The 27,742-nt window shown below is 35.7% G+C and overlaps 2 long non-coding RNA genes across 4 annotated transcripts in view; both read left to right on the top strand.

Annotated features, from left to right (window-relative positions):
• Positions 1-25,378, top strand: part of LOC309659008 — a 637,438-nt gene extending 612,060 nt beyond the window's left edge. For all 3 annotated transcript variants that reach the window (XR_014262491.1, XR_014262492.1, XR_014262493.1), the window contains one exon: positions 1-25,378. This is a non-coding gene — a long non-coding RNA (uncharacterized lncRNA).
• Positions 1-27,742, top strand: part of LOC309659064 — a 1,106,759-nt gene that overhangs the window by 967,262 nt on the left and 111,755 nt on the right. The window lies entirely within an intron of this gene.

The following is a 27,742-nucleotide window of genomic DNA, read 5'->3' on the forward strand; positions in this document are numbered from 1 at the left end:
AAAACAGAGGCACAGCCTGGCTCGGCTGGCACCTCAGCTCAAAAAAAAAAAAAGAAGAAGAAAAAAAAAAAGAAAAATCAGAAGAAAGGAAAATTGAGGCGCAGATGGCATCAAACATTCTCAAAACCTCCATGATGAAAAGTTCTGAGATAGAATCTCAGGGATTGGGCAGCCATCCCTTTGATGAAAGGTTTTTCAAAGATCTCTTCCTCAATTTAAGTTAAAGAAATGGGTTGGAAAAGTCTATTAGAAAGAAAGAAAGAAAGAAAAAAAGAAAGAGAGAAAGAAAGAAGGGTTTAGTCACCCAAAAGAGAAAGCACATCATGAAAAGAATAGAGGCAAACTGAAATTCTCTGGATAATTACTCTAAGTGAAAGAGGGTGGGGGACAGTCCTAGCCTAGGGGGATTTTTACTTCTTTTAGGTAGACCTTCACCAAAGCAAACATAAAAATGACAGCTATACTAGGCAACTTGATTAGATAATCTTTCATAAAGTCTTAGAAAGCATAAAGACTACAGAAGAATATTATCATAATCATTATTGATACCCAATCATAGAAGCAAAATTATCCTCCATGCTTCTCAGATAAGTATGTGAAAGGCCCCCTTGCCCCACTCAACATCCTTTAACAGTATAGAATGAACGGGTCGTTTAGTCATGACTCAGAAAAACTTACATTAAAATTCCAAATGATACCAAGCACCCAAGGAAACAGTAACTCTTCTTATAAGCTTTTACTAAATTATTACACAATGGTAAAATTGAGGCTTACCTACTAGTAATTTACTAACTATATCACTTTAATAAATAACAGCAAGCAGTATTTAATTCATGTAGAGTATGTATGCATTCTCAATTTTAAGAACCTTTGAAATCCATTATTTCTGAGAAGCAGAATGAAAATATGATTTTCTAAAAAAAAATATTCCAAAGAGATACTGTTTAAGGAAACAGTTTTAAAAGGCTGATAAGAAAACATCAAAGGGCTGCTGGGACAAATGATGTTGAATGTAAGTGAATCACAGGCTCAGGGAACACATTTGACTTCTTAAAAATATTCTCCAAATTGGTACCATTTTACTCTCTGCCAAACACCCTTCATCTTAGTCTAGCACCCCAAAGCAATGTCTGTTTCTCTCATGTATCATCTTCGGGATCCAGGCCCCAGATTGTCTCTTTCCAGCTATTCAATGAGGGTTGTCTCCTAAAATCTCCATCTAAAATCACCTGCTTGGTTCTTGGTTCTTCAGGATTTTGTTACAATGCTGTGATATCCATGACATGAGGCTCCATGACTAGAAGCACTCTGCTTATGAAATACCTTTCACTGTCCTGTTCTCAGAGGCATACTGGAAATTATCTACAATTTTACAATTATCTACAAACATGTTCCTTACCAAGGGAATCGCAAGCACTGTGGAAGATGATAAGGGAGATTTGGGGAAAAGAAGAACCTTGTATCAATCTCAAATGATATCACTTGAGGTCATAACCTAAATATATATGAAGGCCATGTAGGTTCCATAAATAAGTTACAGAGTAAAGATGAACTAGAAAAAATAATGCTGCATTGAGAGTGTTACTTCTATTCCATTCAATTATTAACTTACAGAATTATAGAGGACATATTAACAGAGATTCCTACTTATCAAAGCCAGAAATCTAGAGTCTTAAGTGAATTTTCTCTTTACTTATTTAAAAAGTAATCATGTGAAGACTGAGCACAGCATTTCAGAAGACAGTACAACCTATGGCCATTGTTCTTTCTGAGGAAGTTGCCAACATGAAAGGCATTCCTGTGATTAACAGTTAAAGATGTAAATATTGCTTGAGAGGAGGAAGATTGGATACTTGACAGACATAAGGGAAGAGCTCGTAACCTGCAAAGTCATGGAAACTAGGTTAAGTCTGTGCCAACACAGTGCTACTCAGCGACAAAGCAGTTGATATTCAGTGAACTTAACAGGTTTCTAAATAATTTAAAAGCAAATGGTTAATCAAGATTTAAAACATTTGATAATAAATAATAATTAAGTAGACTGTGCTTTTTTTTTAAGCTAAAGGACTTTTATACAAGTGTTTCTCTCAATTATTCCTGTATGAACTAACAAACCAAAAAAGAGTAAATGCTTTTGTTGGTGGTTGTTTCTTTGCAGCATCTAAACAGACCACTTAACAGATTACATTTTCAGGCACCTGTATGGCTCACCGAGGGATATCATAAAAATGACTGGGGCACAATGTTGCTTTTTATCTGAATGCTTTATTCTTCATATCAAATTAAAGCTGTATGTGCTCATCTAGTTTCTGTAGTAGTATCAAATAAGGAGGTAATAGGTGGGAAGGTTGAGGTGAAACAAAAAGGGTTAAATTCACAGATCATCAGAGAGCAGTGTGAACACATTATCCAATATTAGGCAAGAAAATGAATTATTTAATGTCATTCTCTATTAACCCAACAGTTAAAATAGGACCAAAATATACATAAAAATGAAATAAAACAATTAGGCAACACTTTAAATGGTTCACTATTATTAATTCATTTAGTATTCATTGTAACTGTACCGGTCATAATGAATTCATTTGATATTAATGGGAATGTTCAGCAGCAGTTTCGTTATAATGAAGTTTTAATTCATGTGCCATTAAAGCAATACCAACATTTATAGTTATTTTTTGAACACTGTACACGATCCCTAATTTTAGGAAACACTGTAACAATGGTTGTCTTTTTTAAAAAATTGGGGTGAATAGCCCAGATTTAAGACAAACTAGGATGTTTGCCTTGAGCTACACCAGTAATGTTAAAGTTGATGGAGCTTTGCGTAATTAAAATGATCTATGACATTTGGAAAAGACCGGGGTAATGGCTACTTCAAATTCTGTCATATGTCAATATTTGCTAATATTTAACTGTTTCATGCTACTAAACTTGTTAACATAATGCCATTAATGCAGTCTCAGCCAAGATATTTTGAACTTCCCATTCTCTGTTTTTGTGGAAAATTGGAGGTAAATTATATATGTTTGGCATTTCATTAGAATAAATAGTGATTTTAACCATTTCCAAATAATGTTTCATTCACACCCAAAAAGTAGATAAAAACTATATCCTTTTTAGTGACTAGTACTAGGATTTTTTGAAAGATATTGAGGAATGTCTACAGAGAATTCCTCTGTAGAACTGCAACCATAAGGTCTTAATAAAAACCTTAAAAATGGCAACAGAAATGTACTCAGTAACAGGTTTACTTTTACTTTCAGTGGAGGCAGCCTATAAACCAGTTTGCTAAACTGTATAAGCACTAATGACAACAGACAACCAAATCCACAGTCCAATCAACAGACTGACTAAAAGTGCATTTAACCCTTTAGGCAGTTATTTGGCAATGCATAAGAAAGCAGCCTACCTCAAAATTCCTTATTAGAAATGTTATGCTCTAATACATTGTTCACAGGATAGGTAGCCTAGAGATATATGTGCCTATAATTTGTTATTTTATTAATTATTTTGGAAATAACTAGAATAGTTATCTTAAATTGGACTAGTTATCTTAAAATAGCAATAGAGACTGCTTTATGTCTCTCCAACCTCAACTGCAAATTAAAAAGTGTTTAGAAGTAGGTTTTATAAATTTAACTCATATTGCTACTTTTCTTGCTATTTAAAATAATTCATTAAAATAAATTAACAAAAATTCATGAATGTATAAACTAATTCATTAAGATATTATGAGTTAATAATATTTTTTAAAAGTTTTCCCTCCTAACTGAAATAATTAAAATACTGAGCAAAATATATGAAATAGTTTTAAAACATTGGATTATAAGGAAACCAGTAAAGAAGGGAAACCAAGTGAGTCCTATGATTGTTCAGCTTACTATCTGGAGGGAGAGTTCCTAAGACATAGCACAAGCAAGGGAAACCCATGTGGAGTCCAGCCAGCTCTCTGAGTTGAGGACACAGAGTGAACGTGGAGTCCAGATAGACCAAGGTAACTAAAATTCACAGAAAAAAGTACTGGAGAGGAGATAATTGCAGAGAGATAAAGAGAAAGAGAGAGAGAGAGAGAGATCCAGAAATCTATAGTGGGTTTCATGAGATTTCACCTGAGTCCTAATCAGTGTACATGTGTAAGGAAGCTGCTTGAGGCTGGGGAAAGAACAGTATAAAAACCAGAGAGAACAATCTCCAGGACAAACAGATAGCTAAGAGCAGAATTGGTTTGCACAGACAATAGTAGAAAAGTCTTGACAAGCAACAAGGACAATGGTCTCTGAGATAAAGGAAATAAACTATCCTATCGACAGTCCTCAGGTGGAGTATGTAGATGGTTATCGCCTCAGGAATGGACAAAATTAGTCCTAAACTAAAGTCAGCTCTGATATGAATTAACAAAGCTTAAAAGCAAATGTCAAAAGGATCAAACTATTTTTCAAGAAACTTAACTGCAACCAAGAAAAAAAAGAAGTCAAACGATATAAGAATAAAAAAGGATAGGACTTCCCTGGTGGCTCAGTGGTTAAGAATCCACCTGTTAATGCAGGGGACACGGGTTCGGTTCCTGGTCCGGGAAGATCCCACATGCCAAGGAGCAACTAAGCCTGTGTGCCACAACTACTGAGCCTGTGCTCTAGAGCCTGCAAGCCACAACTACTGAGCCCACATGCCACAACTACTGAAGCCCGTGTGCCTAGAGCCCATGCTCCACAATAAGAAGCCACCGCAGTGAGAAGCCTGTGTGCTGCAATGAAGAGTAGCCCGCCCTTGCTGCAACTAGAGAAAGCCCGTGTGCAGCAACAAATACCCAACACAGCCAAAAATAAATAAATAAAATAAATAATTTTATGTAAAAAAAAAAAAGTATCCAGCAGCCAGAAGACAGAAGTTACAATGTCTGGGCTCTAATCAAAAATTTCCAGGCATGAAAAAAACAGAAAAATATTTATCCATAATGAGGAGAAAAATCAACCAATAAAACAGACCCAGAAATAATATAGATAATAAAATTAGTACACAAAGCCATTAAAACAGCTATTACATATTTGCTTCATATGTTTATAAAGGTATAAGGAAAATTGAGCAGTTAAGTGGAAACATGAAAAATTAAAAAGAATTACAAAGCAAACTCCTAGAAATAAATATTGTAATTCTTCAGTTGAAAAATACACTGAATGATATTACTAGCAAATTAGATACTGAAGGAGAAAAACTCAGTAAACTTGAAAAATTGCAATACAAACTATCCAACTTAAATCTGTCTAATATGCATGTAATTGGAGTATCCAGAGAAAAGGAGAGAAGGAACAGAAAAGACATTTGAAGAATTTTCCAAATTAGAGGAAAAGTATAAACCCACAGATACAAGAAGTTCAATGAACTTCATAAAATCACAAAAATAGTAAAGAGAAAAGGTAACAAAGAACAAATTGGACAATTAAAAAAATACATCAAGGGACTTCCCCAGTGGTACAGTGGTTAAGAAGCTGCCTGCCAATGCAGGGGACATGGGTTCAGAGCCCTGACCCGAGAAGATCCCACATGCTGCAGAGCAACTAAGCCCGTGAGCCACAACTACTGAGCCAGTGTCCACAACTACTGAAACCCGCCCTCCTGCCTACAGCCTGTGCTCCACAACAAAGAGAAACCACTGCAGCGAGAAGCCCAAGCACCACAACGAAGTGGAGCCCCACTTGCCGCAACAAGGGAAAGCCTGCACACAGCAACAAAGACCCAACACAGCCAAAAATAAATAAATAAATAAATTTATAAAAAAAATAATACATCAAGTTGGTAGGTTTACTTCAACTAAATCAATTATCACATTAAATGTAAATTACTTAAAAGGCAGAGATTAAATTAAAAGGCAGAGATTATCATATTTGATGAAAGTTAAGAATCAACAACATGTTGCATTAAGAAACATATTTTAAATGTAAAGATCAAATAGATTAAAATTAAAAGGATATAAAATGATATTCCATGTTAACACTAATCCAGAAGAAGCTGACATGGCAGTATAAATATTAGACAAGGAAGATTACAAAACACAGAATAGTATAATGATAAAAAGGTTTATCTCAAGAATGAAAATTGATTTAATACTCAAAATCAATGTAATATACTCTATTAAAAGGCTAAAAAAGGAAAAACCATATGATCTTATCAATATATGCAAAAATAAACAGAAATTCAAGCTCTATTCCTGTGAGAAATACTCCTCTGAAAAAACTAGGAATAGAAAGTAACATCCTTAAGCTGATGAACTTGAAATCTATAGCTAATATCATACTTAATGCAAAAGATTAAATGCTTCCCCTCTAACATCATGAATAAGACAAAGATGTATGCTTGCACCACTTTTATTAAACATACAGTTCTTTATAAATATATCTACCCATTTGCTATTAATGAAAATAATAAATTTTAAGCACCAGTGTTGGGGAAAAAAATATTAGCTAGTCTAGAAGTCATTTTGCCAGAGTAAAACTAATGTAAACAATTATTGCTATTGGGTGGGGGTGAATCAAGATGGCAGAGTAGGAGGATGCAGAACTCAAGTTCCCCCACAAACACATCAAAAACACATCTACATGTGGAATAATTTTCACTGAAAACTAACTGGAGACTGGCAGATAGACTCCTCTAAAACCAAAGCTATAAGAAATATCCACATGGAATCAGGTAGGAAGGGAAGAAAACTGATCAGGTTGGGACCTGTGCCCCTAAAAGAGTACTCAGAAGAGGAGGGGGATTACATGGACAGAGATAATCCCTGGAGAATAAGCGTTTTGAGCCACATGTTGGGAAAAAGAGTCCCCTTGGCTCATTGGAGGTCTGGTAGGAGTAACAGGAGGGCTGTGGGAAACCTGAACTCCACACATGAAGAGTGTACACATGCTTGCTTGCTCCCAGAACAGGGCAGAGATGGCAGATTGAAACTGCATTGAGACATTGGCCCACTTTCCTGAAACTGCCCTGGTGCTTGCCCCAGCCTGAGCCAAGCAACTGTTCTGGCCCCACTTGCTTCATGATGCAAACTGGGGTGAGGGATGCTGTGGCCAAGGAGAGAGCTCAGCTCTGAGAGACAAAGGTGGCTCTGACCCAAAGCAGCATCTGACCAAGGAAGGGGTAACTACTACTGGCAGTGTATCAGAAGCAGTTTGGGTCTCTGACTACAGCTGGAGCCACAAAAGCCTGCATCCAATCCCATGCCAAGTGCCTGTCCCAGCCCCTCTTGCTCCAGCACTGTTCCATTGTGAGGCAAGCGTGCTGGTGATGAGATAAGGGAGCGCACATACTTAAAGAGAATGGAGCCAGCTCAGACATGACCTTCAGGGCTTCTGCTCCAGCAACTTGGGACCTGCCCTCACCCACAGTAGGGTGGTGCTGGCCACTGAACAGAGGAGAACCACCGAGTCATACCTGGCTCTGGCCCTAACCACCCATCTCCAGCCACACTGATTACCAAGATGATGGCTACCAGCACACCTTGGAGAAGGACATGTCTCTTGTTCATGTCAGATCCAGTTCTCCCACCAAAGCCACTGGGCACATGCAGACTATATAGGGATGCTCCCACACAAAGACACCCCATCAAGACCGCAATAGGTAACTGTTTCACCTAATTTCATAGAGACAAAGTTAAGCAAAATGAAAAGACAGAGAAATTTGTTTTAAGTGAAAGAACAAGATAAAACCACTGCAAAAAACTAATGAAACAAATAAATAATTTACCAGATAAAAAGTTCAAAGCATTATCAAAGGATGCTAACTGAATTAAGGAAAAGAATAGATGAAAAAGTGAGAATTTAACAAGGAACTAGAAAATATGAAAAAGAACCAGTCAAGAATGAAGAATATAATAATTGAAATTAAAAACACACTAGAAACAATGAACAGCAGAGTAGGTGACACAGAAAAATGCATAAATGATCTGAAAGATAGAATAATGGAAACTGCCCCACCAGAACAGCAAAAAGAAAACCAAATAAAAAGATAAGAACAGTTTAAGGGGCCTCTAGGACAAATCAAGTATACCAACATTCATGTTTTAGGGGTCCCAGAAGGAGAAGGGAGAGAGAAGGGGGTCGAAAATGTATTTGATGAAATTATGGCTGAAAAGTTCTCAAACCTGAAGAAAGAAACAGGTATCCAAGGAAAAGGAAACAAAGAGGGCCCCAAACAAGATGAATTCCAACAGAGCCACACCAAAACATATCATAAGTTAAATGGCAAAAGAAGTTAAAGATAAAGGGAGAACTCTAAATGCAGCAAGAGAAAAACAAAGAGTCATATACAAGGGAACCCCCGTAAGGCTATAAGCTGATTTTTCTGCTAAAATTTTGCAGGCCAGAAAGGAGTGGCATAATATATTCTAAGTGCTGAAAGGGGAAAACCTTCAACCTAGGATACTCTACCCAGCAAGAATATCATTTAGAATTGAAGGAGAGATTAAAACAAATGAACAAACAAAAAAAAGCACTTCTCAGACAAGTTAAAACTAAAAGAGTTTATCAATACTAAACCTACTCTAAAACAAATGTTAAAGGGGCATCTCTTAGGTGAAAAGAAAAGGTTATAAAAGAAATATCTGTAAGAAAAGAAAAATACCAATAGTAAAGGCAAATATATAGCAAAGGCTGAGAATCAACTATTTAAATAAGCTAGTATGAAGATTAAAAGACAAAAGAATGTGAAATCAACTATAATTACAATAATCAGTAAAGGGATAAAATGACGATATAAAATATGAAATAAAAAAACACAAAGTGGGAGAGGGGAGTAAAAATGTGTTTGAACTTAAATGACTACCAGTTTAAAACAAGTAGATATACTTATAGGTCAACATTTATAAACCCCATGGTAGCCACAAATCAAAAACCTACCACAGACACAAAAAAACTAGGGAGAAAGGAACACAAGCATACCACTAAAGAAAATCATCAAACCATAAGGGAAGAAACTAAAAGAAGAAAAGAGCAGAGAAGAACTACAAAAACAGCAAACAAGTAACAAAACTGCAATAAGCACATGCCTATTGACAATCATTTTAAATGTAAAGGGACTAAATGATCCAATCAAAAGACATAGGGTGGATGACTGGATAATAAAACAAGACCCATCTATATGCTGCTTATAGGAGACTCACTCCAGAGCTAAAGACACACAGACTGAAAGTGAGGAGATGAAAAAAGGCATTTCATGCAAATGAAAATTACAAGAAAGTATAGGTAGCAATACTCATATCAGACAAAATAGACCTTAAAACAAAGTCAATAACAAAGGATGAAGAAGGGCATTAAATGATAACAAAGAAATCAATACAAGAAGAGGATATTACACTCATTAACATACATGCACCCAACACAGGAGTACCTAAATATATAAAGCAAATACTGACAGATACAAACACAGAGACTGACAATAATACAATAATAGTAGGGGACTTTAACACCCCACTTACATCAATGGACAGATCATCCAGACAGAAGATCAATAAGGAAACAGTGGTCTTAAATACTGCATTAGACCAGTTGGACTTAATAGATATCTATAGGACATTCCATCCAAAACCAGCAAATACAAATTCTTTTTGAGTGCACATGGAATGTTCTCCAGGATAAATCAATTGCTATGCCACAAAACAAGTCTCAACAAATTTAAGAGGATAACAATCATATCAAACATTTTTGCCAACCACAACAGTATGAAACTAGAAATCAATTACAGGAAAAAAAATGGGGAAAGCACAAACACATGGAGACTAAACAACATGCTACTAAAAAACAATAGGTCAGTGAAAAAATAAAAGAGGAAATCAGAAAATACCTCGAGACAAATGAAAATGGAAACACAGCTTTCTAAAATCTCTGGAATGGGGAGTTCCCTGGTGATCTAGTGGTTAGGATTTGGTGATTTCACTGCCGTGGCTCGGGTATAGTCCCTGGTCAGGGAACTGAGATCCTGCAAGCCCTGTGGTGTGGTCCAAAAATAAACAAATAAATAAAAATAAAATCCATGGGATGCAGCAAAAGCAGTTCTAAGAGGAAAGTTTATAGTGATACAAGCCTACCTAAAGAAACAAGAAAAATCTCAGATAAGTGAACTAACCTACCAAATTAATGAATTAGAAAAGAAAGAACAAACAAAGCACAAAGTCAGCAGAAGAAAGGAAATAATCAAGATCAGAGAATAAATAAATAAAATAGAGACCAAGAAAACAATAGAAAACAAAATCAATGAAACCAAGAGCTGTTTTTTTGGGAAAAAAAAGATAAATCTTTAGCCAGACCCATCAAGGAAAAAACAGAGTGGACCCCAAAAAAACAAAATAAGAAATGAATGAGGAGAAATAACAACCAATATTACAGATACAAAAAATAAGAGAATACTATGAACAGTTATATGCCAACAAATTAGACAAGCTAGAAGATGGAACAATTTCTAGAAACATAAAACCTTCCAAGAATGGATTAGGAGGAAGACAATATGAACAGACCAAACACTAGTTATGAAATTGAATTTGTGATGAAAAAGCTCCCAGCAAACAAAGATCCAGGATCAGATGGCTTCACAGGGGAATTCTCCTAAACATATAAAGAAGAGTTAATACCTATCCTTCTCAAAGTATTCCAAATATTGAAGAGGATGGAAAACTCTTAAATTCATTCTACAAGGCCGCCATTACCCTGATACCAAAACCAGAAAGACACCACAGAAAAAAAAAAAAATTACAGGCCTATATCTCTGATGATTATGGATGCAAAACTACTCGAACTCAACAATATATAAAAAGGGTCATATATCATGATTAAGTGGGATTTATTTCAGCGATGCAAGGATGTTTCAGTATCTGCAAATCAATCAATGTGACACACCACATTAACAATATGAAGGATAAAAATCACATGATTTTCTCAATTGATGCAGAAAAAGCATTTAACAAAATTCAACACCCAGTCATTATAAAAACTTTCAGCAAAGCTGGTAAAAAGGGACCATATCTCAACAATACAAAGCCCATTTATGACAAACTCACAGCTAACATTATACTCAATGGTGAAAAGCTGAAAGCCTTCCCTCATAAAATCAGGAAGACAATAAGGATGCCTACTCTCACCACTTCTACTTAATATAGAAGTCCTAGCCACAATAATCAGACAAGAAAAAGAAATAAAGTTATCAAAATAGGAAGGGAAGAGGTAAAACTGTCACCATGTGCAGACGACATGATACTATATGTAAAAATCCCTAGAGTCTCCATGAAAATACTATTAGAACCAATAAATGAATTCAGTAAAGTTGCAGGATACAAGATTAATGTACATAAATCTGTTGCTTTTCTATACACTGATATGAACTATCAGAACTATCAGAAACAGAAAGCAAGAAAACAATCCCATTTAAAATTGTATCAAAAAGAATAAAATAAATAGGAATAAACTTAACCAAAGAGGTGAAAAACTTATACTGTGAAAACTGTAAGACACTGATGAAGGAAACTGAAGATAATAGAAAGAAATGGAAATGTATACCATGCTCATGGATTGGAAGAATTAAAAGTGTTAAAATGTCCATACTACCTAAAGCAATCTATGGATTTAATGCAATCCCTATTGAAATACCCATGACATTTTCACAGAAGAAGAACAAAGAAGCCTAAAATTTATATGGAACCACAAAAGATCATGAATTCCCAAAGCAATATTGAGAAAAAAAAGAACAAAGCTGGAAGTATTTCCTCAAAGTCAGACTACACTACAAAGCTACAGTAATCAAAACAGCATGGTCCTAGCACAAGAACTGAAACATAGATCAATGGAACAGAATAGAGAACCCAGAAATAAATGCATACACTTATGCTCAATCTATGACAAAGGAAGCAAGAATATACAATGGAGAAAAGACAGTCTCTTCAATAAGTGATGCTGGGAAAACTGGACAGCTACATGGAAAGGAATAAAATTATACTACTTTCTCACACCATACACAAAAATTCAAAATGGATCAAAGACCTAAATGTAAGACCTGAAAACATAAAGCTCCTAGAAGAGAACATAGGCAGAATGCACTTTGACATAAATCATAGCAATATTTTTTTGGATCTGTCTCCTAAAGCAAAAGAAACAAAAGCAAAAATAAATAAATGGGACCTAATTAAACTTAAAAGCTTTTGCACAGGAAAAGAAACCATCAACAAAACAAAGACAGCCTACTGAATGGGAGAAAATATTTGCAAATAATATGACCAATAAGGGGCTGTTATCCAAAATATATATAAACAGCTCATACAACTCATTATCAAAAACCAAACACCCCAATTAAAAAATGAGTGGAAGACTTGAATAGATATTTTTCTAAAGAAGATATACAGGTGGGCAACAGGCACATGAAGAGATGTTCAACATCACTAATCATCAGAGAAATACAAATCAAAAACAGTGAGATATCACCTGACACCTGTCAAAATGGCTATCATCAAAAAGCCTACAAATAACAAATGTTGAGAAGGATGTTGAAAAAAAGGAACCCTAGTACACTTTTGGTACAAATTGGCACAGCCAATGTGGAAAACAGTATGGAGTTTCCTCAAAAATCTAAAAATAGAATTACCATATGATCCAGCAATTCCACTCCTGGATATATATTCAAAGAAAATGAAAATACTAATTTGAAAAGATACATGTACCCCAATGTTCATATCAGCATTTTCTATAATAATCAATATATGGAAGCAACCTAAGTGTTTATCAACAGATGAATGGATAAAGAATATGTGGCATATATACCCAATGGAATATTACTCAAACATAAAATAGAATAACATTCCGCCATTTGCAACAACATGGATGAACCTAGAGTGTATTATATTTAGTAAAATAAGTCAGACAGAGAAAGGCAAATACTCTATGTTATCACTTATACATGGAATATAAAAAAATTAAAAATGAATTTATATAACAAAACAGAAACAGACTCACAGATATAGAAGTAAACTAGTGGTTACCAGTGGGGAGAGGGTAGGGGGAAGGACAAGATAGGGGTAGAGGATTAAGAGATACAAGCTCCTACATATAAAGTAAATAAACAGCAAGGATATATTGTACATAACAAGGAAAATAGGCATTGTTTTTAATAACTTTAAATGTAGTATAATCAATAAAAATCACCATGTGTACACCTGAAGCTATTATTGTACATCAACTATATTTCAGTATACTTCAACAAAAAGCAAAAACACAATTGTCGTTATTTCTGTATATAAAAAATTGAGGTAAAGGTCCTCAAAAATAGCAAAAATCAGATATACTGAGGCATTTCATCACAGGACTTAACACAAAGAGGCTTTCAGGTAGACAAAAACAGAAGAGGGCAAACATAGCTGCCATTATTTGACTCTCATTGTTTTCCCATCATCAGTAGGATGCTAATGGCAGAAAGTATCCCTCTGTTTCTCCATTTTCACTACTTCAGGTCTTGTTGTCACAGACCATAGTACAAACACTCTTCTTGACTTAACATAGCTGAAACAGGACAGTTTATTCCATCTTGTCTCCACTGTCCAAACTTTTCCTTCTCAGAAATGGCACCACTTTTATCAGCCAGTTAGTTGCTACTATCCATCCAGTTAATTGCTCAAGGCAAAAAATTGGTAGTTATCTTCTCATTTCATTTCTTTACTTTTTCACACCTGATATTTTCTAGAACAGTTAAGTACTGTCTACTCTACCAGTAATATTCATCCTGAGTCCAATCTGTTCTTGCCATCTCAACTGTAATTCTAGTTCCAGCTATTATCTCTTTCCTGGACTACTGCAACAGATTTCCCTCTAATGCATACTTGATTTACAATAACCCATTGTAGCAACTATCTCTAGTGATTTTCTAAATCATAAATCAGATCATATTATGCAAATGTTTAAAACCAATCAATGTTTCCCAGTTCTACCACAATAAACTCCTTACTATGGGCTGCGAGACTGTACATGATACAGACTTGGTCTGCTTCATAGACTTCTATTTTTCTCTTCTTCTCATTCCCCATCCTCCATTCACACAGGCTTAACACTTACGCTCTTTCCCATCTGATAACCTTCACCTTTCCTGTTCCTTTTGCTTAAAAAGCTCTTCCCCACATTTACACTACTAGCCCCTGTTCTTACCTCAGGTCCTCTTTCATGATGCCATTCTTGAATACGAGACTAAAGTAGAATTCCCTACCCCAACTGCCACTCTCTATTATATTAGTACTAAGAGTTTGCCTCCTTTTTAATGCTACCTTAAAGTCAGGGTCTCAGTCTCTTGTCCAATAGTGTATCCTCAACCCCTACAACAGCAACTGGAGATTGGTAAACCCTCAATAAAATATACTCACTGAGTGATAAAGTAACTTAGTGACTCAGGAAAATGCAAACACTCTGTGAGGTATAAAGTGTAGCTATGTTGTCAGTAAACAATAGGCAGAGGGAAGGAAAGGGAATTTTATGTTGTCAGCACATTTATTTTTAATAAAAAGTACAATTAATTTATAAAGTTATTGGCATATTAAAGGGCTTGCTCTCTAATGTCTTCCCTCTTTCCTTTTTGATCAGTTGCAAATCTGTGCTTGTGAAGTCACAATTCTCCTTAGGAGAAGATTAATTGTATGCATGACTATTTGACTATTGGCCACTACTGCATCCTCTATCAACTTGCAGTGAAATATATTAGAGACAAAATAAACTGTTTTGAATCTTTTATTGATGTTCTCTTGTCTTTTGACTCCATGGACAGGATTCTGTGATGGATTAACCTTTATGAGGTCAGTACTGGCCCCTGGTTATTGATGTTCATGCAGGACCTTCACCTTAATACCACCTCGAGAGGAAGGGTCAGTGGGAAAGTTCTCTAGACAAATCAATTAGAATAGATTTGTGTCCTCCATCCTCCTTTTTAAAACCTATTTTAATGACTTCATATCTTATGCACTCAGGCAGGTCATTCATTAAGTAAAGCTGTTACTTTATAACTTGAAAATTAAAGTAGCCAAAAACATCATTTATGTGAGATGCTTTTGTGCTCAGTTTAAGTAAGTAACAAAGTACACTGGCATGAAGGTGAGTTAATCCCCTTGTCCCGGCCCCCATAATACTTTGGCAACTAGTGAAATGAGGTCATAAATGAGTTAGAAAACAGCCAGAACTTCAATTAAGGACATCTAAATGTGATCTCACATATAGGTCTGCAAGATGATGGTAATTTATTAAGATAAAATTTAAATAATTGCATTGTGTCTCCTCTTAGGGGAATAGTATTTCATCAGGATGGATGATTAGCCTAAAGCAGCATTTCTCAATGTGCAAATATTAATAGGTATGACTAGTGTATGGAATTCAAGGCCAAAGGTAATCATCTTTAAATTTGCTTCAGCACGTGGTTTCTCAACTTCAGCACTACTGTCTAAATTGTCACCTCCACAGAGAGGCCATCCCTGACCACCCCACATAAAACAGACCCTCTTTATTCACTCCTCTATCCCCTTACTTTGTTATTTTTTCTTATTGCACTTGTCACTACCTACCATTATATTGTTCATCTCTGTTTTTCTACTGTCTGTCTCCTCCACTAAAGTGTAAGTCACTTTTAGACAGTGACTTCGATTCATTCACAACTCTATCCCCATGCCAAGAGTTATGTCCATAAAATAGTAGATCTTTGATCTATGCTTGTTGATAAATATATAACTAAATTTATATGAAATAACTAAATAAATAACTAAATTTCATATGAGCTAGATTCAAGCCTCTGCACCTACAGAGAAAAAGAAAGACATTTGATTTCCCATATGTGGCCATGGTTTCATTGTCACAAAATACAAGCTACCTTAAAAGTTAAATGGCTGTATTCTCTAAGCCCTACTAGAAAGAATAATTCAAGGTCAATTACCCTGAAATTTAAATCAACATTTCTGTTAGAAGTCCTCCGGTATAAAGTTTAAAAGGCTATTAAAATGTGAACAAATTCAGTTACTTAGCAAATATTTTGTAATCAGTTTTTGTTTTTGTTTTTGGCAGAATTCCACACCAAATTACATGTTTGAAGGGAGACATTTTATGTGTACTTTGTAGAAGTTATTTTTTAATGACCTAGGTAGAGTCCCCATATTATAGAATGTCCAAGCTAAAAGCAGCATAGAAACGTTCTGTGTTAAAGACTCCCATCTGTCCATGCAATAGGACAGTTTCTAGGGAGATTTTAGAAACTGCCCATTAGTTTTCTCTTGGCCCATTTTCATATGGAGTTGGACTTATTTTCCATGTAGATATGTATCCTGATCTGGGAATTGCCAGTCCATCAGGTTCTCCTTTCCCATTCTTCCTTTATAGTAATATTTGCAACTATTTACAAAAGAGAGGAATCCTATGCCTCATGCTAATCTTACTGTGGAGAAATGCTCATGATGGAAAAACCCTTGGGACAACTTCAGAGGGGAAAGTGTTAGGCAGAAAAACTAAATTACTTCAGTAATTGAGTATTACAGCTTTTTGTGCTCTGTTGGTTTCTGATCATTTACTTACAAAAAAAGTGAAGGAAAACCTAGTAGAATTCTTCCCTTATAGATCATCTTAATTAATTTTTGGTAAAGAACCCCAATGGGAATTTTGACATATAATTTTGTAGGAATTTTAAAAATTCAGTCACAGTGCTATAAAAATATCTTACCACTAATGACATATACTTATTATCTAAACAAATTTTCTCCATGTTTACATTTAAGAAAAAGAAAAAACTTCTTGGTGAATCCTGCTCATTCAAGTATGAAGCAAACATGGACTAATCTATGAAATAAATGAGAAAATAATCCTTTTCCATTTCTTAATAAATGCATTTTTACTAAGATTTTCCTTTTATTTATAATTATCAAAAACACTACTAATATAAATATTTTGATCACTTATATAGTAGCAATAATTTTATGGTGAAAAACTAGAAGAAGAAAATTAACCCTTGCAGCCTAAGAAGGAGAGAAATTTAAAAAGACTACTATGAATGTTTATACTTTTTTTTAGAGAAGTATGTTAAAGTGATAATAAAGCTTTCAAGTATAAAATATGCCTATATTTTAGAATAAAATTTTGAGAGAAGAGTGAATGAAAACACAATTTCTAGGAGAATGAGGAATGATATAATATTTCCAACTGTTAATAAAGAGTTTGTCTTCATATTTTTAAGTTGATGATGAAAATATCAAATTTCTAGGATATTTATATTCCAAAGGATACATTTAAAGGAAGGATGTAGCCACTTTTTTTAATGTCAATATTTGAAACTTCTGGAAATTATATCCTTTTAACTACTGAAAATTATCACAAACATTTTTATATATCAACTTAAAAATGTACAAGTTAATTGTTATTTTAAAACTCCTTTGGAGATATGAGCAAAGTAGCTAAAAGAACATGGTGTAAGGTTGTATTTGGAAACTATGATTCTGATCTCTGTAGGTAAACATTTAAAGAAATCCCATGTGAAACTCCATATTATATTTACTTTACAAATATTGTTGACATAGTTCACTTCATCATACAAGATACAGTTCTGTTGGAGTCTTTTTCAGCGTAAGTATCGAAAATACCTGGATACCTTCTGAAGTACTGTTTTTGTTACCTAGAAAATTAATTTGCTTGTAATTGGCATAATGTGTTTTTAAACTAGAAGCAAGACTAACTTATATTGTGGTGACGTGTGCATTTTTAAAGCCATCTCTTCTTTTTTGGAAGTGAGGGAAAAGTAATAGAATATTTAGATAGTTAGATATAAATATAATGCCAGATAAGAATATAAACATTTTAGATTGTTAGTGCAAACTCTCCATTCCAGGGTTATGACAACAAGATGACAGAGTAGGAAGCCTCCGAACCTCCTTGCTCCTATGTAAACACTGATTTAATAACAATACTGGAACAATCCCTTGAGTGATAAATCTAGAAGCTAGTTAAGAGACTGCTGCATCCCAGGTGAGTGTGAAATAAGCTGCATTGAAGCCAGCAGGAAAATTTATTGAATCTTTTCACCAAATTTCCTCCCCTCAACACAGAACCCCCTGACCAGGAGGAATCTCCCAGCTCCTGGCTTCTCCCTGGGGAAAGAAAGAGAGGCCTGGACCATACAGTTTTCAGGGGTGGAGGCTACTTGTGAGACTGGTTTCTGTCTCACTTGTCCCAGAACACTGAAGGGACCTAGCATAATCTAGATGCCTGGGGGCCACTGAGAACAAAAGGAGATGGGTGGCATTCTGTTGTTCCAGAGGGTTCATGGTACAGCAGATAAAGGCTGATATAGCTCAGTGGCCTTTCCTTCAGAGTGGGGAAGAGAAGAGTGAAACTCATGTCCCATGTTCCAGCTTTTTGAGTTACTGCTTAAGGGATTGGCTTCTGTCTTGAAGCTCTGACAGAACCCAGCATATTCTTGGTGCCTGGGGACCACTGAGAACAAAACCAAGTTGGATATCTTACTGTAGAAGATCTAAAGCAGAGCAAACAGAGGCTAGTATAGCTTGGTACTTCTCCCTCAGTGGGGAAAGAGAAAAGTGAAGCATGTGTCCAACATTCTGGCTTTTCAGTGATCTGCTTGAGGGACTATTTTTTGTCTAGCCTGTCTCTGAGCATGACTGAGACTTGCCATACCCTAGATACCTAGAGACTGCTGAGTAAATAGCTGGCCAACATATTTCTGCTTTAGATGACCCCCAATACAGCAGGCAGATAGCAGAAGAAGAGATTATGAGCTCCTTAAAAGAAAACAAAAAACAAAAAAACTGCAAAATCTCTCTAGTTAGGAATCTATGTACACAAGTCAAGAGAAAGCACACCACATAACAGTTTTGAAAGATACCCAGAATTTGTAGCTGGGGTGATTGGCAAAAGTCTTTCCCTATTTGAAATCAGTCAACAAATATGAAGAGTTTTATTTTTCCTTTCACATATGAGGATACCAATAATAAAACATTACAAAGAACATGAAGAAATAGGGGAAAATGCCCAATAAAAGGAACAAGATAAATCTGGAAGCTGACTCTAAAGAAAAGGAAGTATGTGAATTACTTTTTTCTTTTTTAATAACTCTTATAAAGAGGCTCAACAAGCCCAGGAAAATGATACATGAGCAAAATCAAAATTTCAATAAAGAGATAGAAAATGTTTAAAAAGGACAAAACAGAAATTCTGGAGCTGAAAAATACAATTTCTGAATTGAAAAATTCACTTGAGAGGTTTAACAACAAACCTGATGAAGCAGAAGAAAGAATCAGTGGACTTTAATACTATTCATTTGAAGTTTTGCAGTCAGAGGAACAAAAAAAAAAAAAAAGAAAAGAAAAAGAGTAAAGAAACAAAATAAAAGAAAAAATGAAAAAGAGAAAAAAGAAAGAAAAAGAGTAAAGAAAAAGTCCCAAGGACTTATGGGACACCATTAAGCATGCCAATACACACTTTATAGTCCTAGAAAGAGAGGAGAGAGAGAGGGAGAGAGAGAGAGAGGGAGAGAGAGAGAGAGAGAGAGAGGGGGGGAGAGAGAGAGAGAGAGAGAGAGAGAGAGAGAGAGAGAGAGAAGGGCAGAAAGCTTATTTAAAAAAAAAAAAGGCTGAAAACTTGCCAAATTTGGAGAAGGAAATGGACATCCAGATTCAAGAAGCCCTATATAACCACATAAGAGCAATCCAAAGAAGTTCACACCAAGACATATTACAATCAAATTATCAAAATATCAAAAGTCAGAGACAAAAAGAATTTTTCAAAGCAACAAGAGAAAAGTGACATCAAATACAAGGGAACCCTCTTAAGAGTATAACTGGATTTCTCAGCAAAAAGGAATGAGATGATGTATTCAAAGTGCTGAAAGAAAAATACTACCTACCAAGAAAATTATATCTGGCAAAACTATGCTTCAGAAATGAAGAAAAAAAGATTTTTCCAGGCAAACAAAAGCTGAGGGAGTTCATACCAGTAGATTTGTCTTACATGAATTGCTAAAGAGAGCTCTTCAAGTTGAAACAAAAGACACTAAATAGCAGCACAGAAGCAAATGAAAATATAAAGCTCACTGGTAAAGATAAATTTATAAACAGATACAGAATACTGTACTTCTATAATAATGGTGTGTAATTCTCTTTTAATTATGTTAAAGAAGTTAAAAGACAGAAATATAAAAATAACTATAACTGTACATATATGTTAATAGTAAGAATATTAAAATGTAATTGATAGCATTAAAAACAGTGTGTGTGTGTGGGTTGGGAGGTGGGGAGTAAAAGTGTAGAGTTAATGTAAGAGATTTACATTTTTATCACCTTAAACTAGATTATTATACCAAAAGGTGTTTTATGTAAACACCATGATAAACACAAGAAAATACCTATAAAGAAAGAAAATGAGAAAGGAATCAACACGTCACTACAAAAAAAAAAAATCAGTAAAACACAGAGGAAGACAACAAAAGGAGAAAAGAAGGAAAAAGAGCTCAAAAAGAAGGAAAAAACGCTACTCACAGGGTTATACTTTAGATCTTCAGACCTTTTTCATCCTACAGCTGAAAGAACTCTGAGTTCTTGTTATAATGCACATTCTGATTCAGTTGGTCTATGATAAGGTCCCAATTTCTGCATTGCTCATAAGCCCCAAGCAAATGCATGCTGGTCTGCTGTTCTAAGGACCACATATTGAGTACCAAGAATTTAGTGCATTGAAATGATTAAATAAAATACATCTTGACTGAATTAGTGATAGTGAATAAATGGGGGAAAAAAGGATACCACAACCATTTCTAACCTTAAGAATATAATCAAGAGAGTTTATGATTTTAATTTTCACAACATTTACTAATAGTTCATTTGTAACAAAATCACAGCCAAGATTTTTTTCGATTAATAGCTTGGATACTATGAAGATCCCAAGGAGCAGTATTACTTAGGTCAACAAATTATTCAGCAGAAGTTATTTTTACAGTACCTTGAATAGAGAAACAATTTGGAAACTATACTGTTTGTGTTGCTCTCTTAAATCAAGCCATATTATTAGCTTATCTAAATTTTGACAACAACTAAAATTTAATTTTAAAGGGTTAATCCTTAATTTAGCATCATAATAAAATGGTTTTTCAAAACGAAGATTTCCTATTTTGACTTAATAAATGTTTCCTGGATGAATAAATGATTAAGTGCCTGTTATGTGCCAGAAAATGTTAGTGGTTAAAAATATACAGATTAATAGAATGGTTTGTAACTTTTATAAGGTTTCACAGTCAAAAGAGGAGAAGCATAAAATAATGCAGTTGGAACCTTTTACGGCAATATGAATAAGGTATCCTGGGAGCAACAGGAAAAGAAGAATTTACCTATGACTTGAGAGGTCAAGAGTTTGTGAATGAAATTACATTTAACTTGAGTTTTTAAGAATGACTCAGAGTCATTTTTAAGAATGACTCAGAGTCATTCTTAAAAATGACTAGACAAGGTTATGGAAATGCCATGACACAGAAGGGAAAAAAATGTATTGAAAGAGAAAACGAGGCCACAATGACCAAAGTGCATTGTGAAAGTAAAAAGCCTAGGGATTGCAGGAGTGGGGTTATTGAAAAGATTGCTAAGGCTTAGATCACAAAGAATTTTTTGGTTCACATGAACCTTTTTGGACCTTTTCTTGCAAGTTAGCAGTTTTCAACACATGTTTCTGTGTAGCACATATGAGAGATGATATTTACAATACAAGATTCAATGCCGTGGGCAGAGCCAAGTTATTGTAATTCCTTGCACTCTGTCTATGCTGGTCCTTTACCATGTAACATAAGAAACCATATACAAAAATAAGCAGGTGAAAATGTGGGATTACTACAACTTTCATTCTCCACAAGTTGATTTAGTGAAGTAAATCATTCACAAAAATTTTCATGATACGCATCTGAGCCTAATACATCACATCACTGTACCATTAAACCATGGTGTTCTAGATTGTTGCTGTGTTGAAAATAAGGCTCCACTAAAGATTTTACTTAAGACTGTGCATGATCACATTATTTTAAAGAAAGGACACTTTGGTGGCAGTGAGGAAAATGAATTGGTAAGTAGAAGGAGTAGAATGAGGACCATCATTCAGCAATTATCAACATCGAAGGGACACATTTCCCTAGAGTGACATGACAGACACCAGGAATTGGCCAGCTCAGTTCTTATTTCCAATCACTTTCTTTTTTCCTAACTCCACTATAGTAGATAATAAAAATAATACCCACTTAACTTGTTTCTCCAGCAATGAGCGGTAGGCCTGTGAGAGTCCAGGCCAGTAACATGTGAACATTAGTCTGTGCAAGACTTCTAGGAGGGCTTTCGTCATTAAAGGGACATTCTGTTTGTGCTTCCTTTCACCAATTCTTTCTGCCTTGAATAAGGAGGTGATTCCTGAAATGGCCTAGCAACTTTGTGTCCATAACTTCCAAGAAAATTGCTGAGAGCTGATGTTCTTGAGTGGTCTAGAGCAGCCTTCCTCCAGGACTCTCACATTAAAAACAAAATGAAAACTCTTATTTAAGTTATTGCATGTTGAGTTCTTTGTTCCTTGCACATAATAGGAGATATTTCTGAAGATCAAAGTGGGACTTTTACAAGCTATCTGTGTGGCTGTTCTGGTGTTTTCCTTTTCTATCCCAGTGAGACATCCTTTATTGTAAATTATTGCTTTAATGACCCACTGTTATTGATGGGAGCATGTTATATCTTTCAGTAGTGATGCAGTAGGGGGAAAAAAGCTCAGAAATCATTTGTTGCAAGGTTTTTAGAATAGATCAGGTAAAATGGAAAAGGACAACTCTGCAGCAATAGCAGTGAGGATGTAAAGAAGGGAAATGAAGAGAAGCAATAAATATTGGGAGGAATAAAAGAAATACAATATTGGGTTTGGAAATCATAGAATTTAAAACATCTGTGGGATATCAATAGATGACATTTAGTAATCTTTGGGGAATATGATTCTGAAACACATGAGAGATATTAGACATTCATATGCTGATGTGAAAATCTTTATAATTTAGGTCAGGAGATTTAAGCTTACTGTCCATAGTCCAAATAACTTCCAAATGAATCCACAGTTTAGTTTTAGCACATTTTAAAAAAGTAAATAGGTTAACACTTATGGATGCTCATCTACCAGTAAGGAATTTTAGAACTGGGTATAAATATGGAAAAGTTCAGTTCACTTGTCATGTATATGTAATGACACATATAAATTAAATGAGAATGGTTTTACTAATTTATTGGGTAAAAGAAACATAATGTGTTCCTACCAGCACTGGTCTATGAAATGTGTCAACTAGGTTCATACATGTATTCATACATTTATTAAACAAATAAGCTTACAGTCCAATAGTAAATATAAATTCTAATCAAATAATCATGTAATATATAATTACAACTATGATAATCATGAAGCAGGTGATTTAGGAATATGGTGCTTTGAAATGAGAGCCTACTTTGAGTAATTTGAACTCTGAAGGAGATGAGACAGTACTTTTTTGAGAAATTAAAAAATTGGCCAAGATCTGAAAGATGGTTAAGAGTTAAACTGGGGCAGGGTATGGAGAGTTCCAGGCATAGAAGACATACTTGCAAATACCTTGGAGTGGGAGGAAACATGGAAATAAGAGAAATACAGAGAGCCACCAGGATTGTCATGCAGTTAAGGCTAGAGAAGTTAGTGATGGCTTGGGATTTTGTGGGCCTGTTAGAGAATTTGTTCTCATCCTATAGCACTGGGAAAACTGTTAAACGTTTATAAGCACAATATGGTGGATAAGCTAATCAAGATTGAATCCCCTTCATGTTCCTGCCCTTAATCATTCTTAATTTATAAAAGAAGAAATATCAAAGCATTATTAAAAACTAGTACTATTTGCAAACTACATATATATTATTTGGAAGAAGACTATAAATAGGAAGAAAAAGTTATTGTTTAATGATCATATTGATGTCTTAGGAATCAATTAAGGATAAAACATATGTTGTTAGTAATATTAAAGAGTCAAAATAATTCACACCTAAATTCTCTTCTGTGTTTAAAGATGGATGAGTTTGGGGGGAAAACTAAACTTTGCAGAAACTGAAATATCATGCATGTACAGTAGGGTAGTAAATTTGATGAAATGGTCCTAATTTCTTTTTCTTTTCTTTTTGGTCTTTGACGTCCCTTTACATGTACATCAACATAAGAGTTAAATATAATATACGATAAAATTCTGATTTCTTTGAAAATACTCATTGTAGATTCATTGTTGTTAGCCAGCAAATAACAATTTGTTCTCCTTCAATCATGTTTCACATTTTCTTTCACTGGATAGAGCAATCCTGACCACTGCTCTAACAATGGTGTTAGAGGACTTAATTTCTTATTTCTGGTGAATAGGAATACATGACAATTTGCACTTCATTGTGATGTTAGCTGCTTATTTCCAGTATATACTCTTGATCAAGTTACAAATGTATTATCCTATGCTTAATTGACTAAGATTTTGGTTCAAGAATGAATATTAATTTTATCAAATACCTTTTACATGTCTATCATTTGGTTTTTCTCTGAGACCTTTCGATGAGATAAATTCTATTGATATATTTACTATTACTGAAGCACCCTTGTACTTTTGGAATAAAATTTAAGTAAAAAAATGAAAATGAAAACAAAAGACATCCACATCCAAGTTGAAATGAGGAATAAAGTAAAGACTATCACACCAACATATCTGAAGATACAGTCAGAGAATGGATAAAGGAGGAATAAATTAATTGAGGAAGTGGGGATATCAATTGCCATGCTCTGAGTCTATATAGCAGGAGCATTATTTCTTTCTACCCATATTCTTGTAAGCTAAAATCAAAAAGATGATAATATATGCATTAAATTTTTAAAAATTTACTTGAAAATGTTGTATCACAACATTCCAATGAACTGTATTCTAGGAGGGCTATACTGCAAATGCCATACTTATAAACAAGTTCAAGTTCAATGGAAGAAGAGATTTTGGAAAATAATAGAGAAAATGGAGAGAAGTTAAATCACAATTATAGCAGTTGTATCATGAGCATGATTTTTATTTAAGTGTGTCTTTATTAATAAAACATTAGTTCAGAATTAATGTGAATTACCAACCAACTCTTTCATCAGTAGATCTTCATTTCAAGAAAAATGGACAGATCATGTTCTGCCTACCAAAATCACCCATAGAATTTATATGAGGAATTAAATGAATTAACTGGTTGGTTGTCTAAATAATGGCAATGTTTGGTCATACTTACTTATAAAACTGATGAAAAATCATCCTGAAACCAATGATAACCTATAGCTAGGGTCTGTTTGAATTGAGATACATCCCACAATTCTTAGTAGTTCTGCCTCTCTATTGAAATAGTCTTTCAAATTTTCTCAGAATTGCTTATTTTGAGAAATAAGCCAGAAGATCCTCTCTATCCATTTCTATATGTGCATAGAAAAAATGAATATCATAGTTTAATTTATTTACCATTTTCTAAGTGACATTATCTCCTATAATTCTCACAATCACACTTAAGGTATTCTTGTTTTGATTTTACACAAGGAAATGAGACTTAGAAAGGTGAATAACTGTCCAAGTTCACAGAGCTGGTAAACAGTAGACACAGCTGAATTTGCTTAAAATTTATTGTTAAATCACTTTTGAATTACTACTTTAAAAGGGTCACAATTTAAAATTGTCTGAGGGAGGAGCTTCAAGATGGCAGAAGAATAAGACGTGGAGATCACCTTCCTCCCCACAAATACATCAGAAATAATCTACATGTGGAACAACCCCTACAGAGAACCTACTGAACGCTGGCAGAGGAACTCAGACTTCTCAAAAGGCAAGAAACTCCCCATGTACCTGGGTAGGGCAAAAGAAGAAAGAAAAAACAGAGACAAAAGAATACGGACGGGACCAGCACCCGTGGGAGGGAGCTGTGAAGGAGGAAAGGTTTCCACACACTAGGAAGCCCCTTCGCGGGTGGAGACTGTGGGTGGCGGAGGGGGGAAGCTTCGGAGGCACGGAGGAGAGCGCAGCAACAGGGGTGCGGAGGGCAAAGCGGAGAGATGCCCGCACAGAGGATCGGTGCCGACCAGCACTCACCAGCCCGAGAGGCTTGTCTGCTCACCCGCCGGGGCGGACGGGGGCTGGGAGCTGAGGCTTGGGCTTCGGAGGTCGGATCGCAGGGAGAGGGCTGGGGTTGGCAGTGTGAACACAGCATGAAGGGGGCTAGTGCACCAGAGCTAGTGGGGAGGGAGTCCGGGAAAAGTCTGGACCTGCCTAAGAGGCAAGAGACCATTGTTTTGGAGTGCACGAGGAGAGGGGATTCAGAGCAATGCCTAAATGAGCTCCAGAGACGGGCGCGAGCCGCAGCTATCAGCGTGGACACCAAAGACGGGCATGGGACGCTAAGGCTGGTGCTGCCACCACCAAGAAGCCTGTGTGCAAGCACAGGTCACTATCCACACCTCCCCTCCTGGGAGCCTATGTAGCCTGCCACCACCAGGGTCCCGTGATCCAGGGACAACTTCCCTGGGACAACACATGGCGCCTCAGGCTGTTGCAACATCATGCTGGCCTCTGCCGCCTCAGGCTCTCCAGCACTCCGTACCCCTCCCTCCCCCCAGCCAGAGTGAGCCAGAGCCCCCTAATCAGCGCTCCTTTAACCCCGTCCTGTCTGAGCAAAGAGCAGACGCCCTCAGGTGGCCAACACGTGGAGGCAGGGCCAAATTCAAGGCTGAACCTCAGGAGCTGTGCGAACAAAGAAGAGAAAGGGAAATTTCTCCCAGCAGCCTCAGGATTAAATTAAATCTGAGCGGATTAAATCTCCACAATCAACTTGATGTACCCTGCATCTGTGGAATACCTGAATAGACAACGAATCATCCCAAATTGAGGAGGTGGCCTTTGAGAGCAACTATATATTTTTTTTCCTTTTTTAAAATAATTAATTAATTAATTAATTAATTAATTAATTATTTTAATTTTTGGCTGTGCTGGGTCTTCGTTTCTGTTTCTGTGTGAGGGCTTTCTCCAGTTGCGGCAAGCGGGGGCCACTCTTCATCGCGGTGCATGGACCTCTCACTATCGCGGCCTCTCTTGTTGTGGCGCACAGGCTCCAGACGCGCAGGCACAGTAGTTGTGGCTCACGGGCCCAGTTGCTCCACGGCATGTGGGATCTTCCCAGACCAGGGCTCGAACCCGTGTCCCCTGCATTGGCAGGCAGATTCTCAACCACTGTGCCACCAGGGAAGCCCTTTTTTCCCTTTTTATCTTTTTGTACGTATGTGCATGCTTCTGTGTGTGATTTTGTCTGTATAGCTTTGCTTTTACCATTTTTCCCAGGATTCTGTCTGTTCATTTTTTTTTTTATTTAGTATAGTTTCTAGCACTTGTTATCATTGGCAGGTTTGTTTTTTGGTTTGGTTGCTCTCTTCTATCGTTCTTTCTTTTTTTTTTATTACTTTAAAAAATTTTTTTATTTTTAATAATTACTTTTATTTTAATAATTTTATTTTATCTTCCTATCTTACTTCCTTCTTTCCTTCCCTCCTTCCCTCCTTCCTTCCTTCCTTCCTTCCTTCCTCCATTTTATTCTGAGCCCTGTGGATGACAGGATCTTGGTGCTCTGTCCAGGCATCAGACCTGTGCCTCTGAGGTGGGAGAACCGAGTTCAGGACAT

Source organism: Balaenoptera physalus (assembly GCF_965194825.1).
Source record: "Balaenoptera physalus genome assembly, chromosome: 3".
Lineage (NCBI taxonomy): Eukaryota > Metazoa > Chordata > Mammalia > Artiodactyla > Balaenopteridae > Balaenoptera > Balaenoptera physalus.